Raw genomic sequence first — 15,949 nt, 5'->3', positions numbered from 1 at the left:
GCTTCTCCTTCTCCCACTGTAATCTTCTTTCTCTGCCATTATATTAACTTCTACTTATGTGATTTAGAAGTTTCTCCTGAGACTTTTTCTCCCTTCCTGTCAAACTTCATGTGAAGCCCTTTGACTAGTAACCTTTGTCCCTAAAACATTTTTTCCTAATCTTCCTAACATACATTTCTGGCTTTGACAAGAATCTATTATTTTGGTATTATAAATAAGAGTTGAGAAGAAAAATACTGACACTGTCTTCTGAAACACCTTTTCACTTTTTTTTATTATTATTTTTAAACATTTATTTATTTTTGAGAGACAGAGTGCGAGAGAGAAAGAGACAGAATCTGAAGCAGGCTCCAGGCTCTGAGCTGTCAGCACAGAGCTGAAGGTGAGGCTCAGACTCTCAAATGGCGAGATCATGACCTGAACCAAAGTTGGATGCTTAACCGACTGAGCCACCCAGGCGCCCGGCTTTTCACTTTCTGAATCCTCCAAAGGCCCAGCTTTCAGCCAGAAGAGTCGAGACAGTGCTGGTGCAGTCAGTCCTCTGCCTGTCACCCTCCCTAACTAGCAGGGTCCTCTGTCCAAGGGTCTTCCACTGAGAGGATTCAGCATGAGGCACTGCCTGTCAACGAAGGGTCCAGTGGACTCGTCGTTGGAGGGGTTCTTGGGGGCCAATGAGCCCTGTGTGTCAGTCAGTTTGGGTCCTCCAGGGAACATGATGGGACAGTCAGGAGTCAAGATAAAGAGCGAGGAAGCAGGCTAGGGCAGGGAAAGATTTCAGATTGTGAAGTGCTCTGACACCTGTGAAAGTAAAATTGCATGGATGCAGAATTGGGCAGGCAGAGCCCGACTGTGCTGCAGATCTAGCAGTCTCAGCCAAATCTCCAGTGGGGGAGATTTAGAGCAAAGACTGCTTATTAGGGTTGTCCTGCAATGGGCACAAGTGGCTGGGCCCTAGCATGCCTGCTCAGGGTGCTCAGTCATTGACTGGGGACTGTCTGCGAAGCACATGGCCTGGGCTTCGAAGTTGAGGCAGATCCCAAAGGTGCTACAGCTGGAGGCCGTCAGGGGACCACACTCCTTGCAGCTGACTGGCAACTTCTTTCTTGATGAGACATCCAAGTGGTGTACCTCCATGGCTGCCATAGTCCTCCCTCTGACATTAGGGTCTCCTTCTCTATACATGTTCAGGGAGCAGTCCCTCCATGGTTCCAGTGGACCCCTATTCCTGAGGGCAAATGTAGAAGAGGGGGGCTAGTGGAAGAACTGCAGCCTCCATCGTGCACAATACCATCCCAGATGGCGTTCTCGTTGCCAGTGAGATGGCGAGGATTGAGGCACAGCACCTCATCTTATCATCTGCTTTCTTGAACCATTGTCTGTTTCGCCTATGGCAGTTCGGTCCTCCAAGAAGCACAAGAAGCTGTGTGCTGAGACACAGCTGGGAGTGCAAGACATTTGTAGGAGGTAGAAGGTAGGAACAATGTCTGAGAAAGAAAAGGGAAGAAAGGGAAGGAGGAAGGACAAGGTAGAGCAAGCCTTTAGACTATGATACAGATCTGACATCTGTGAAAGGAGAGAGGGAAGGAAGAGGGATTGGTAAGCAAGAGCTTCAGGCTGCAGTGTGGACCTGAAAGTCTTGGCCAGCCCAGTGGGAGGTCTGCATCAAAGATGATCTGTTAGAGGAATCCTCATGGGGTGGAAGTGGCTAGGCCTTGACCTCTCCATGCTCAGCCCTTGACTAGGGCTCCCTGGCAGGAGCACAGCCTTGGCATGGCAGCTGCAGGCAGTGGCGAGTTCTTTCTTGAAGCAGGAATCTGAGCAGAAGCGCCGCCCCCCCGCCCACCTCCGCCATTGCTCCAGCATGCTAATGCAGGCTCTATGGCATTAGGGAACCAACTCTCACTCCCATCTGATGGCATGGTCACACCTCCTGGCTTGACCATGGCTTTACAAGGTAATATCTCATCAGGGGGCCTAAAAACCTAGTTTGAGGTGGAGGGAGGAAGCTATTGTCTATAAAATAAAGCATTTAATCTTATGAGGAAGCTATGTTTCTAGGATGTGAAGAGAACATGTGCTCCTCAGTTTTCAGTGGAGTGGGATATACTACTGTTGTTGTTTTTTTTTTTCTTTTAAAAATACTGATAAATTTGACATTCAACATTGCATAAATTTAAGGTGTCCAGTACTTTGGTACATAATATACAGTATACTTTGTATACTGTAATATCATTGCCAGTGCAGTGACATTTATCACATTAACTAATTATAGTACAATATTATTGTCTATATTCACTAGACAATTCATAAGACCCATAGACTGGGTATTATGGTCATTTTAACAATATTAATTCTACTGATCCATGAACACAGAATGCCTCTCCATTTGTTGTGTCTTCTTCAATCTCCGTCAGCAAAGCTTTGTAGTTTTCATCATATAGATCTTGCATATCCCAGCTTAAGTTCATTCCTAAATATTTTGTTGTTTTGATGTTATTTGAATGAGATGATTTTTTTTCTGATGCTTTATAAATAGTGTAAAGAAATGCAATTGATTTCTGTATGTTGATTTTGTATCCTGCCTCTTCACTGAAGTCATCGATTAATTCTAACAGCTTCTTGACTGATTCTTTGAGATTCTGTACATACAGAATCATACCATCAGCAAATAAGGACAGTTTTACTTCTTCCTTTCTGACCTGGATGCTTTTTACTTCTTTGTCTTGCCTAATTGCTCTCGCTAGGACTTCCAGTACTATAATGAATAGAAGTGTTAAGGGTGGACATCCGTGCCTTGTTCCTGATCTTAAGGGAAATGTTTTCAATTTCTCTCCATTGAGTATAATGTTGGCTGAGGATCTGTCTTATATGGCTTCATGTTGAGGTATATTCTTTCTATACCTGTATGTTAAGGTGTTTTTTTTATTAAGTTTATTTATTTTTGAGAGAGAGAGAGAGTGAGAAAGCGCACAAGCAGGGGAGGGGCAGAGAGAGAGGGAGAGAGGAGAGAGAGAGAATGTTAAGTAGGCTCCATGCCCATTGCAGAGCCTGATGCAGGGCTCAATCCCACTACTGTGAGACCGTGACCTGAGCTGAAACCAAGAATTGGACTCTCAACTGGCTGAGCCACCCAGATGCCCCTGTTATGGTTTTTATCATGATGAAAAGATGATGTGTTTTGTCAAATGCTTTATCTGCATCTATTGAGCTATTGAGCTAATCATGTGATTTTTGTCTTTCATTTTATTGGCAAGATGTATTACATTTATTGATTTGCCTATGTTAAGTCATCCTTGAATCCCATGGATAAATTCTGCTTGGTCATAATAGTATGTAATCCTTTTAATGTGTTCTTGAATTTGGTTTACTAATATTTTTTGAGAATTTCTGCATCTGTATTTATCAGGGATATTGGTCTATATATATATTTTTTTTCTTGTGGTATCCTTATCTGGTTTTGGTTTCAGACTGATGCTGGCCTCATAGAATGAGTTTTGAAGTGTTTCCTTCTCCTCTATATTTTAGAAGAGTTTGAGGAAGATTGATGTTAATTCTTTAAATGTTGGTAGAATTCTCCAGTGAAGCCATCTGGTCCAGAAATTTTCTGTGTTGGAAGTTTTGTTTTTTGTTTTTTTTTTCTTTGTTTTAATGGATTCAATCTCTTTACTTGTCAATCTGTTCAGATTTTCTGTTTCTGATTCAGTCTTGGTAGGCTGTGTGTTTCTAGAGCCATATCCATTTTATCTAAGTTATGTAATTCGCTGGCCTATAATTGTTTATAGTAGTCTCTTATGAGTCTACATATTTCTTCAAAACATTTATTTTAATGTTTACTTATTTATTTTTTCGAGGGAGACAGAGAGCAAGCAGGAGAGGGGGAGAGAGAGAGGGAGACACAGAATCTGAAGCAGGCTCCAGGCCTGCCCTAACGTGGGGCTCAAAACCACAAACCATGAGATCATGACCTGAGCCAAAGTTGGATGCTTAACCAACTAAACCATCCAGGTGCCCTAATTCTACATATTTCATATCAGTTGTAAGATCTCCTCTTTCACTTTTTTTTTTTAACTGTTTATTTTTGAGACAGAGAGACAAAGCACGAGCAGGGAGGGGCAGAGAGAGAGAAAGACAGAATCCGAAGCAGGCTCCAGGCTCTGAGCTGTTAGCACAGAGCCCAATGCAGGGCTCGAACCCACAAACTATGAGATTATGACCTGAAGTTGGACTGGTTGAGCCACCCAGGTATCCCACCTCTTCCATTTCTAATTTTATTTATTTAAGTCTTCTCTCTTTTTTTCTTAGTTAAGTCTAGCTAAAGGTTTGTCAATTTTATTTACCTTTTCAAAGATCTGGCTCTTAGTTTAGTTGAAACTTTCTATTGTTTTTTTGGGGGGTTCTATTATTTCTCCTGTAATCCTTATTATTTCCTTCCTTCTGCTAGCTTTGGGCTTAATTTATTATTTTTTTTTTCTAGTTCCTTGAGGTGCAAAGTTAGGTGTTTATCTAAGATCTTTCTAATTTCTTTTTTTTAAAGTTTGTGTTTGTTTTTTGTTTGTTTATTTATTTATTTAGAGAGAGGGAGAGGGAGAGAGAGGGAGAGACACTGAGAGAGCCGAGGAGGAGCAGAGAAAGAGGGAGAGAGAATTCCAAGCAGGCTCCATGCTATCAGTGCAGAGCCCAATGCAGGGCTCAAACTCATGCACCTTGATATCATGACCTAAGCTGAAACCAAGAGTTGGATGCTTAATTGACTGAGCCATCCAGATGCCCCTCTAATGTCTTACTATATGTGTTTATCCCTCTAAACTTTCCTCTCAGAACTGGTTTTGCTGCATCCCACAGTATTTCATTGTCATGTTTTCATTTTCATGTGTTTTGAGATATTTGTATTTCCCTTTTGATTCTTCCCTTTTGATTCTTGTTTAGAAGAGTGTTGTTTACTTTCAACATATTTGTAGATCTTCTCATGTTCCTCTTGATTGACTTCTAGTTTCATACCATTGTGGTCAGAAAAGATAGTTGGTATGATTTCAACCTTAAATTTGCTAAGATTTGTTTCATGGCCTATCATATGACCTACCCAGGAGAATATTCCATGTGCACTTGAAAAGAATGTGTATTCTGCTGCTGTTGTTGATGTAAGGTCCTATATATGTCTATTAAGTCCAATTATTCTAAAGTATGTTTCAATTCCATATCAATTCTTGTTGATTTTCTGTCTAGATGACCTAGCTATTGCTGATAGTGGAGTACCGAAGTCTTCTACAATTATTGTACTGTTGTCTACTGCTTCCTTAATATCTGTTATTAATTGATTAATATATTTCAGGGCTCAGGTGTTGGGAATGCATGTATTTACTATTGTATGTCTTCTTGACATATGGACCTCTTTATCATTATATAAGGACCTTCTTTGTCCTTGTTGCCCTTTTAAGCTGGAAGACTATTTTGTCTGGTCTAACTATGGCTACATGTACCTTCTTTTTGTTTCTGTTTGCTTGGAATGTCATCCTCTAACTTTGCACTTTACGTGTGTCTCTAGAGCTGAAATGACTCTCCTCCTGGCAGCATACAGGTGGGTTTTGTTTTTTATACATCTAGCTACTTTGTTCCTTTTGATTTGTGAGTTTAATCCACTTACTATTGTTCTCCCTCATCTTTCAGATGGTGAAACTGAGGAATAGAGAAGTGTAGTGACTTTTCCAAGGTAATATGGAGAGCAGGCAGTGAAGCCAAGGTATAGATCAAAGCAGCCTGGCTCCAAGTCCACCTAGGAACTCCTAGACTACACTGCCCATTAAAAGATTCATCAAGCCTCCCTGTGATGCCTCAAGAAATCTTACAGGAAGATTCAAGAATAGATGGTCACTTGATAAAATTTAAGCCAAAGAAGGGTCCTTTGCTGGGAGGGATCACCCTTTTGTTTCTCCCAATGAGAACGAACATTGCCATAAACCAGTCTTCCTCATGAAGGCTGCTAATTCTAGTTCTTCTGAGATGGCTCTTTTCAGTCTGAAGTTTGGTCTCCCCATTATATGTAGCAATGGCATACTGGCAAAGCAATTAACACCTGGAAAGGAGCTTATTTCCCCAGTGGCTTTCTAGAATAATTTATTAATTTCTTCCCACTTGTTTGTCAGGACTACTCATTTGTGAGCCTCTTGGTCTAGGGGCCTGTGACTCTCAAATTCACTTTGTTTCTTCTATATTGACACTGCCTACCCTAAGAAAACAAGCGAAGCAACGAATGCTTAGTAATAAATTAACATGGAAAGTACACTATTTCATTTTAAAAAGATTTTTCTACTGGAAGTTTCTCCAGTTAACTTTCCATCTCCTATTACCCAGAAAATTAAATTAACAAGAACGTCCAATTCCCAGAGCAATCCATATTTCAATGTAAAACAAAGTTAATATTTACAGTCATTAATCTAATTTTTCTCTAGAGAGCAGATTCATTTGGTTAATGCTTTTCCTTGTAACTCTCTTACTTACTTTATACAGCTCTCCAACCTAGTTTCTTCTTGTCTGAACATGGCTTAAGAATTCTGTCTTGAGTATAAGGAAATGTTCATGGAATTGGTCCATGGGATAAATATCACAGAAGAGATACTCATGGGACATAGAAATCCTCATCATATTTTCATCACCATAAGCAGGACAGTTAGACATCCCTGAGGTTCTGGTTTCTGTTTCGGCACAGGTTGGACAGCACTGATTGGCCATAATATTGTATGAAGTATATTATCAGTTGTTAGATTTAACTGTGAACTCAATGTCATGTCCTTTCACCAAGTTTGTGGATATAATATTTATATGATTCTTCAAAGCCTGTGAAACATTTCCTAGGTTCTGGGAAGCCAGGACCATGTTTCTCAAGTCACGGTTCATGACCATACACATCAAATCATCTTATGAGTAGTGTTAAAAATGCAGGGGCGCCTGGGTGGCTTAGTCGGTTAAGCGTCCGGCTTTCGCTTAGGTCATGATCTCGCGGTTCATGGGTTCGAGTCTCACGTCGGGCTCTGTGCTGACTGCCAGCTCAGAGCCTGGAGTCTATTTCAGAGTCTGTATCTCCCTCTCTCTCACCCTCCCCTGCTCATGCTGTCTCTCTCTCTCTCTCTCCTAGAAATAAAAAATATATTTAAAAAAATTTTTTAAAAAATGCAAATGGCCAGGCCCCTGGCAGAACTATTGAATGAGAATATTGAGAATCAGGCATTTTTATTATTAAGCACACTGAAGTTAGAGAACCAATGATTAGCCAAAGTAAGCAGTTTGAGAATCAACCTAGGGTAGAACTTTTTGTGGATATTCACAATATGATTCTAAAATTTATCTGGAAAAGCACAGGAATTAGAGTAGTCAAAACAATTCAGGAAAAGAACAAGGTTGGAAGATTCACACTACTTTGCTTCAAAGCTTACTATAAAGGTAAAAAGGTACAGTAATCCCACAAAACATTGTGGAGGTTCCTCAAGAAATTAAAAATTGAGCTACCCTACGACCCAGCAAAATAAATATTTTCCCAAAGGATACAAAAATGCTTATTCGAAGGGGCATATGCATCCAATGTTTATAACAGCACTATCAACAATAGCCAAAGTATAGAAAGAGCCCAAATGTCCATCAACTGATGAATGGATAAAGAAGATCCAGTTACAGACTGTGGGGAAATATGTGCACATCATATATCTGACAAATGACTTTTATCCAAAATATATAAAACTCTCAAAACTCAATAGTAAGAAAACAAACAACTCAATTAAAAAAATAGATGAAAGACTTGAACACATAATTTGTCATAGAAGAAAATACATGGATGGCAATAAACACATGGAAAGATGCTCAATATCATTATTTATTAGGAAAATGCCAATTGATACTGCAATAAAATAACACTAACTTCCTATAAGAATGTTTAAAAACAGACAATTCCAAGAGCTGACAAGGATGCAAAGCAACTGAAACTTTTTAATATTGCTGATAAGAAAACTATGAAGTGGTACAGCTCCTTTATTATATAAAATATATATATATATTTATCATAACATGAAGAAACCCCCTCCTAGGTATTCATCAAAATAAAATGAAAATTTATGTTCACATAAAAACGTGTATGCAAATATTCACAATGGTTTTATTCATAATTGTCAGATTGGAAATAACCCAAATATCTTTCAGCTGGTGAAAGGATAAACATTGCAGTTATACAATGGAATACTACTCAGCAATAAAGAATGAACTACTGATACATGCACCAAAATGGATGATTTTCATATGCATTTTTCTAAGTGAAGAAAACAAAATCAAAAGGCTACCTACTGCGTGATCACCTTTATATGGCATTCAGAAAAGAGCAAAACTATAGGGACAAAGAGCTGACCAGTGGTTGCCAGGACTAAAGCAAAGGGAAATTTGTTGTTATTTTGTTTTAGACAGAGAGAGAGCAAGAGCATGAACANGTTTATAGCAGCACTATCAACAATAGCCAAAGTATAGAAAGAGCCCAAATGTCCATCAACTGATGAATGGATAAAGAAGATCCAGTTACAGACTGTGGGGAAATATATGCACATCATATATATGACAAATGACTTTTATCCAAAATATATAAAACTCTCAAAACANGGCTTGATCTCACAACCCTGGGATCATGACCTGAGCTGAAATCAAGTGTTGGACACTGAACCAACTGAGCTGCCCAGGCGCAAAAGGGGAGTTTTGATTCCAAAGGGCAGCATACATAAAGAGTTTATGGAACTCTTCTGTATATTAATTGTGGTGGTGGTTACCTGTCTCTACGAATCAGGAATATGCCAAAAAGTATAAATTTTACTTACATGAATAAAAAAGAATCAGCTAAGGCATGTCTGATTTAAAACTGCCAATGAATCTAAACTAATATTTATTAAGCATGTATTATGAGCAGGGCCTGGACTGGTGGTATGAGGAAAACAAAGCTTTATAATAAGCCCCTTCTCTCCACAGACACCAATCTACTGTAAGACAGAAACCAGTACACAAACAACTTCCACAGGGCACTGGGGGATATATGCCCAATGAAGGAACAAGGAAAGTATAACTGGAGAACACTGGATTTTTACAAGGAGAATTGTAAGCTTGGAAAACTGTCTCGCTGAGTCATAGCAGAAATAAATCAGATTGTACACTGACCAAAAATGAGATAGGATAAAGTTAAGAGCATGGAAAAATGTGATTATTGATCAGGGAGGATGAGGTAATAAAAAGCAAACTAAATGTCATGAGACTCATTCAATACATGTAATGCTTTTTTTTTTTTTTTTTTTTTTTTTTGGCGAGTCAAATAATTCAGTATTGATTCCTCCCAAGGAAGGGAAATGAAAAGATACAGAGTATGATGTTGTGGTAAAAGTTGTGTTGACTTTGGATTTCATGAGCAATTTCTTCATTCCCTCCTCCCCCTTAAAAATAGATCCCTCCTTTGAGAACTACTATTGGAAGAAAAGGCAGGTGTTCCATAAGTAGAATATGAATGTTATTGTTAGGAGAGACCTCTGTGAGGGAGTCACCTGGTAGTTAGATCCTAAAGAGAAGGCTGATGTCAACAAGGTTTAAAATGAAAACTTCCCCCTTTCAGCATTATGTATCTAGGGCGGTCATTCTCAAAGCATGGACCCTGGACCAGCTGCAAAGTGTCATTTGGGAACGTGTTAGAAATACAGATTCTAAGACTTCAAGCCAAACCTACTGAATCAGAAACTTGGGTTGGGCCCAGCAATGTTTCAGCAAGCCATTGGTGTAATTCCGATGAATGTTTGAGAAGTTTGGGAGTTTGAGATATCAAAACTGAATGCTGTGCTTAACTACTGCGACCAGTTGAAGGTGAAAAAGGAATATCAACTTCTAGTGCCCCCCACCCCCCACCTTCCAAACTCTTATGGGGCCCAACTGAAGGCTCACCAGACCAATGGAATAATGGCACTTGTTTTAACCAATCCTGTATGACCTTTGGACTAGCTCCATTCTATTCAGAGCATTAGTTTCCAATCCTTAATTAGCATAAACACCTTGAATCTCTTCCACTTTTCTAAAGCACTTTCAAAAATTCTGACTTTTCCCCTCAGTGAACTAGTCAATGAACTTTTTTTTTTTAAAACTGATGAATGTCTTTTTGTCAGGCCAAGAAATAGACTCTAAAATCTGCTTTCTTTTTTAATGGTGAAGCTCTGGTGGTCTTGTCTTATTCCTTTACAGACAGCAGGCAATGAGCAAGTTACTCTAGGATGTCAGGTTATATTTTTATCCCGGACAAGAATAGGAAGTTCTGTATTCTAATCCTTGCAACAACCCAACTTGTGGAAGGCCTTTGGCAAGCTGCTTAACATCTTGGAGTATCAGTTTTCTCATTTGTAAAAAGCAAGGAGGCAATCATCAATCGAGATAGTGGCTGTGAAGCTGCTTGGTAAAGTGGAAAGTGGGTATACATGGAAGCATTAGTATCATTTTGTGAGTCTTTCTCAATATTGCACTCAATGCCCTCACTTTTTCCCTTGTCATCAGAGCATCCCACAGGGGAAGCCTGCAGCCTGGGCATGGTCCACACTCCTCTGGAGGCCTTGCCAGAAGGGCAAACATCATTGTTTTGGAATTAACCTGGGTGAATGGAATGGCAGAAAATATTCCAGCTTGAGGGATCATAGATAAAAACATTAGATGATTATAGGAATACATTATAGACTTTCCATCAGAACTTGGAAATGGCATTGCAAATTGGTGTGCAATTTACAATAAAAAATGTTCTTCTAATCCTTGGAATGAACAATTGGCTTATGGCAAATCTTCCAAGCCTCCCCAAATGAAAGTGTTCTGCATGCAGAGCATCTCATTACCTGACACAAACAAATAGGGCACAGCTGATGCCAGTGTATAGCAGTCCTAGGAAATAAACTGCTGCTTCTGGTAAATAAGTGGGAGTTTATATTGAATTATTTGCTAAGGGCCAAATTAGTCCCTTGTAGTGTATGCAACATTTCTCAAGAATAAAAGATGATTTTCTGCTTAAATAGTACCCTTACTAAGGCAATTATTACTGTAATGTTTCTGACATAGGAATGATCCTGACACTTCCCTAGGGTCTTTAGGAATAAGATAATTTTTCCAAAGCATGCTAAGATTAAAAAGAAAGATCTCTAGGCAAGTAGAGAATATATTTAATGGAGAAGGGAAGATAACATCATTTGTCTAGCTCCTTCTCTGTGCCAGGCACTGCACTAAATGTTACAAGTATTAACCTATCCTCACAATAACTCTGAGAGAGAGTATATTCCTCCTCATTTTAACAGAATAGGACACTGTGGCTCAGAGCAGTTAAGCAGTTTTCACAAAGTCACACAGCACACAGTTTATGGCAGAATGGGGATTCAAGTTCAGTAGGTGGTCGTAATCTAGACAGTTGCAGCAGCCTCCTGTGCTAGGTAGCTTCCTGTGCCCATCCAGATACCTTCTATATCTTTCTGCATCTTGCTTTGCACTTGGAGAGATTGCCTCAACTTGCCTTCTGGTTTCCAGTTGTGTTTGACCAATGGGGAGTATTGGCCAGAAGCGAAAAGAGGGAGGCGTGTAAGGCCAAGGTTTTTATGCTCCCCTCCCTAGCTCCTTCTTGCTCCATTGTCCAGAAATCTTAGCTCTTCCTCCTCTGAGAGCCCTGCATCCTGGCCAAATCTTCCCAAGTCTTCCAGTCTCAGTGTGCCATGCAGTTAATTTTACTTTGACTAGCTTATCAAGGCTTAACATGACTATCCATCCATTTTGTTGCTGTTTTGTTGCTGATCCTCATTCAAATGAAGTTACTGAACGATGGACATGTTCTGCTTATCCTACACAGTGTCCTATCTGAATAGCTCCTGGTACAACGTGTAGAGTGTCTCTACCTCTGGCTACTGCTCACTGAGAAAACCGAAAGGGGTTTTATGAAGAAAAGCACCTCACTGTTGCTTATGTGTTTTCTGAATGATGACATTCAGAGTCTGGTGAAAAACAGTAACAGAACCTGACATTTACACAAAGTTCTATAGCTTTACATTCATTGCTTTCTATTGAAGGATATATTAGAAATTAGGTGTGAACCCAGAAGAAAAAATAGCTGAACTTGAAGTTACAGTAAATTTTTAAAGACAGGTAATGACTGAACTCTGATCAAGATACGTAACAGCTGTTGAAGGTCTTGTCTTGCTTCAAACTATTTTCATTAAGCTGATGAAACTGGTCTGTTTGGGTGATGCTAACTAACTCCTGTTTTTTGAGTGAATTTATTACCCATGACTTCAGAAGAATACAGAGGAAATAGAAACAGACTATTAAATAGGACAGATAGTGAATACTTTTCCACATGTTAATGCTATAGGCACAAATAAAACCCTTGGTGATCAGCAAATGTAACAGTCCTAACATTTTCAAAGGTATCACTCTTAAAAGTCAAATGTGATGCATGGATGGGCAATACTTTTTAAAAAAGTGGTTTCATGATATTTTTGTGCTTGAAATGACAAGGCATTTTGGAATCATCATCTTACCAGAAGACAGTTATTCTATTATTAGATAATGATGGCACTTAACACAAGAAAAGAAGATAGAAATGGGTAGTATTTTAAAATGTCTCCCAATAATTATGAAATATCCCTTTAGTCTCTAGTAATACTTCTTACCTCAAAGTCCATTTCACTGATATTAACTACATCAGATTTACATTAATTAGTGTTTATGTAGAAGATCTTTTCTCATCCTTTTATTTTCAAACGTTCTCTGTCTTTTTACTCAATGTGTGACTCTGGTGAATAAATAGCATATAGCTGGGTTGTATGTTTTTTAAATTTAGTCTGACAAACGGTCTTTTAATTGGACTACAGATGACTGACATTTAAAATTATTAATAATTAATGGTAGAGTTTGAGTCTAACACCTTGCTATTTGTCCTCTTGTACTTTGTTCCTTTATTTCTCATTTCCTACCTTCTCCTGCATTATGAAAAAATTTTTTATTATTACATTTTTCTTTGTTCAGTTTACAGTTATATATCTTATATAGTTTTCTTCGTTGTTACCCCTGAGATTCCAATATGCATCCTTGATGTATTATAGTCTACCTTACATGAGTACTCTTGATTTTACCACTTCCTAAGTAAGGCAAGGACCTTTGTAACAGTTTAACTGTATTTAGTGCCCACCACAGTTTGTGCATTTTTGTCGTGGATCTCACTTATACATATGTATCTATTATTGTTCTGATGTAAACAGTCAATATTCTTTTATATTTAACCTTTTCCAGTGCCCTTTTATGCTACCATCTGAGATCATTTTCTTTCAGCCTGAAGAACTTCCTAGTGTTTCTTTTGGTTCACAGCTGCTGGCATTGAAGTTTTATTTGCGTGAAAACTTCCTTAATCTTCACTTTTATATGTCCATCTGCATTGTGGCATGATTTACATTTAATAAGACTCCCCCATCTTAAGTGTATGGCTTGATGAACTTTGGTAAATTGTATATATATGTGCATCCAGTCCCCTGCCCCAAATCCAATGTAGAATATTTTTATCACTCACAAAAAGTTCCCTTCTGGCCCTTTGCAGTCCATCCTTGCCCCCAAGGAACCAGTACTCTGCTTCAAGTCATTATAGTTTTACCTTTTCTAGAATTTCATATACATGGAATCATAAAGTATGTTGCTTTTTGTGACCAATTTCTTCCAGTTAGCATGGTGTTTTTGAGATTCATCCATGTTGATATGTGTATCAGTAGCTCATTCCTCTTAATTACTGAGTAATAGCCCATTGCATGGATATGCTTGCTATATTTTGATTATCCATTCACTAGATGTTGGACATTTATGTGGTTACATTTGTGACTATTATGAATGCTTATGCTGTAAATATTCATATACCAGTGTGTGAGGACATGTTTACATTTTTCTTGGGTAGATAATCTGGGAGTGAAATTGCTGAACCATATGGTTAAGTATATGCTTAACTTTTTAAAAAATTGCTAAACTGATTTTCAAAGTGGTTCTACCATTTTACATTCCTGCTTGTGATGTATGAGGACTCCAGTTGCTCTACATTCACCAAGGCTTAATATTGTCAGTATTTAAATTTCAGCCCCCCCACTGAGTAAATTGTAGTTTTAATTTGCATTTTCCTAATGGCTAATGATTTGGTACATCTCTTCATGAGCTTGTGGACCATAAATATACCTTTTTTGGTAAAATATTTGCTCAAATCTTTTGTTCATTTCGTCTCTGTCAAGTCTTCAGAGTTTTAAAAATATATTCTGAATAAAAGTCCTTTGTCAGATACATGTTTTGTTTTGCAAAGATCTTCTATGGTTTACCTTTTCATCTTTTTTTATATTAATATGATGTATGACATTGAATGACTTTGAGATATTGAACCAACATCACATTAATAGGATAAATTCCCTTGACTGTGGTATACTACTGTTTTTATATATTACTGTATTCAATTCACTTGATTGGTATATTACTGTTTTTATACATTACTGTATTCAATTTGCTAATATCTTGTTGGGATTTTTATGTTTCTTATTATGGAGTATATTCATCTCTAGTTTTCTTTTCTGGTACTATCTTTGTTTGGTTTTTCTATCAGGATGATGCTAGCCTCATAAAGTAAGCTGGGGAGTGTTCCCCCTCTTCTGGAAGAACTTGTGTAGAAGTAATGTTATTTCTTCTTTAAACATTTTGCACATTCACCAGTGAAACCATCTGGGCTTGGAGCTTTCTTTTTTGGAAGATTTTAAACTATGAATTTTATCTCTTTAATAGCTATAGTACTTATGCAGTTTAAAGAAATTAGTCCATCTCATCTAAGTTGTTGAAAATTTGTGTGTTGAGTTGTTCTTCACTGTATTCCCTTATTATTCTTTTATTTATTTGTTTATTTTAAATGTTTATTTCTGAGAGAGTGGAAGTGGGGGAGGGGCAGAAAAAGAGGGGGACAGAGAATCTGAAGCAGGCTCGGCGCTGATAGCAGTGAGTCCAATGTGGGGTTAAAACTCACAAACCATGGGATCATGATCTGAACCCCTGCCTTATTATTCTTTCAATGTCTGCAGGGTGTATAGTCATATCCTCTCTTTCATTCCTGATAGTGGCAATTTCTCTCCTCTCTGGCCAAAGACTGAATAGTTTTATTGAGCTTTTGATTTCATTGATTTTTTTCTGTTGGCTNACGTGCAAACATATGATATTTGTCCTTCTCTGCCTCTGTTGGCTTTGTTTTCAATTTCATTGATTTTTTGCTCTTATACTCATTTTTTCCATCCTGCTTATTTGAGTTTTATTTTACTCATCTTTTTTAAGTTTCTCAAGGCGGAGTTTAAAATGTTGATTTGAGAACTTTCACCTTTGCCAATAAAGCATNCAGCATTCAAGAGTCTCTCATGGTTTGCCTCTCTCCCTTTCCCCCACCATTTCCGCCCTTCTTTGGGTTTGTCCTGTTGAGGTTTGCTGAACTCCTTGAGTCTGTAGACTTATGCCTTTGACAAAACNAATGCTTTAATTTAATCCACATATTATATGTTGCATTTTCATAATTTTTCATTTTTAGATATTTTATTTTTGCTTTGGGAAAGTATTTTAAAGAACTAAAGAGAATATAAGAGATAATACACTCTTATATTTACCTATATATTTGCTATTTTTTTTTTTTGCTTTCTCTTCATTTTTGATGTCCCAAGTTTCCTTCTAGTAACCTTTTCCTTCAATCTGAAGGATTTTCTTTAGCAATTATTTTTGAACAGGTCTGCTGGCTTTTAGTTTTCCTTCATTGAGAATGTCATTATTTCTTCTTCCTTATAAGGTTATTTTATTGGATACAGAATTCTGGTTTCAGTTTTTTTCTTTTAGCACTTTATGAATGTTGTTCTACTTCCTTCTGTTCTCCATAGTCTCT

The 15,949-nt window shown here is 38.1% G+C and overlaps 1 long non-coding RNA gene across 1 annotated transcript in view; it reads right to left on the bottom strand.

Annotated features, from left to right (window-relative positions):
- Positions 1-267: 267 nt before the first annotated feature.
- LOC144241949 (uncharacterized) overlaps positions 268-15,949 on the bottom strand; it is a 54,953-nt gene continuing 39,271 nt past the window's right edge. Inside the window, exon 4 of the long non-coding RNA XR_013338253.1 lies at positions 268-1,225. This is a non-coding gene — a long non-coding RNA (uncharacterized LOC144241949). The remainder of the gene's footprint in view (positions 1,226-15,949) is intronic.

Source organism: Crocuta crocuta, unplaced genomic scaffold, assembly GCF_008692635.1.
Source record: "Crocuta crocuta isolate KB4526 unplaced genomic scaffold, BGI_CrCroc_1.0 scaffold87, whole genome shotgun sequence".
Lineage (NCBI taxonomy): Eukaryota > Metazoa > Chordata > Mammalia > Carnivora > Hyaenidae > Crocuta > Crocuta crocuta.
This window is presented reverse-complemented; position numbering and strand designations above follow the sequence as displayed.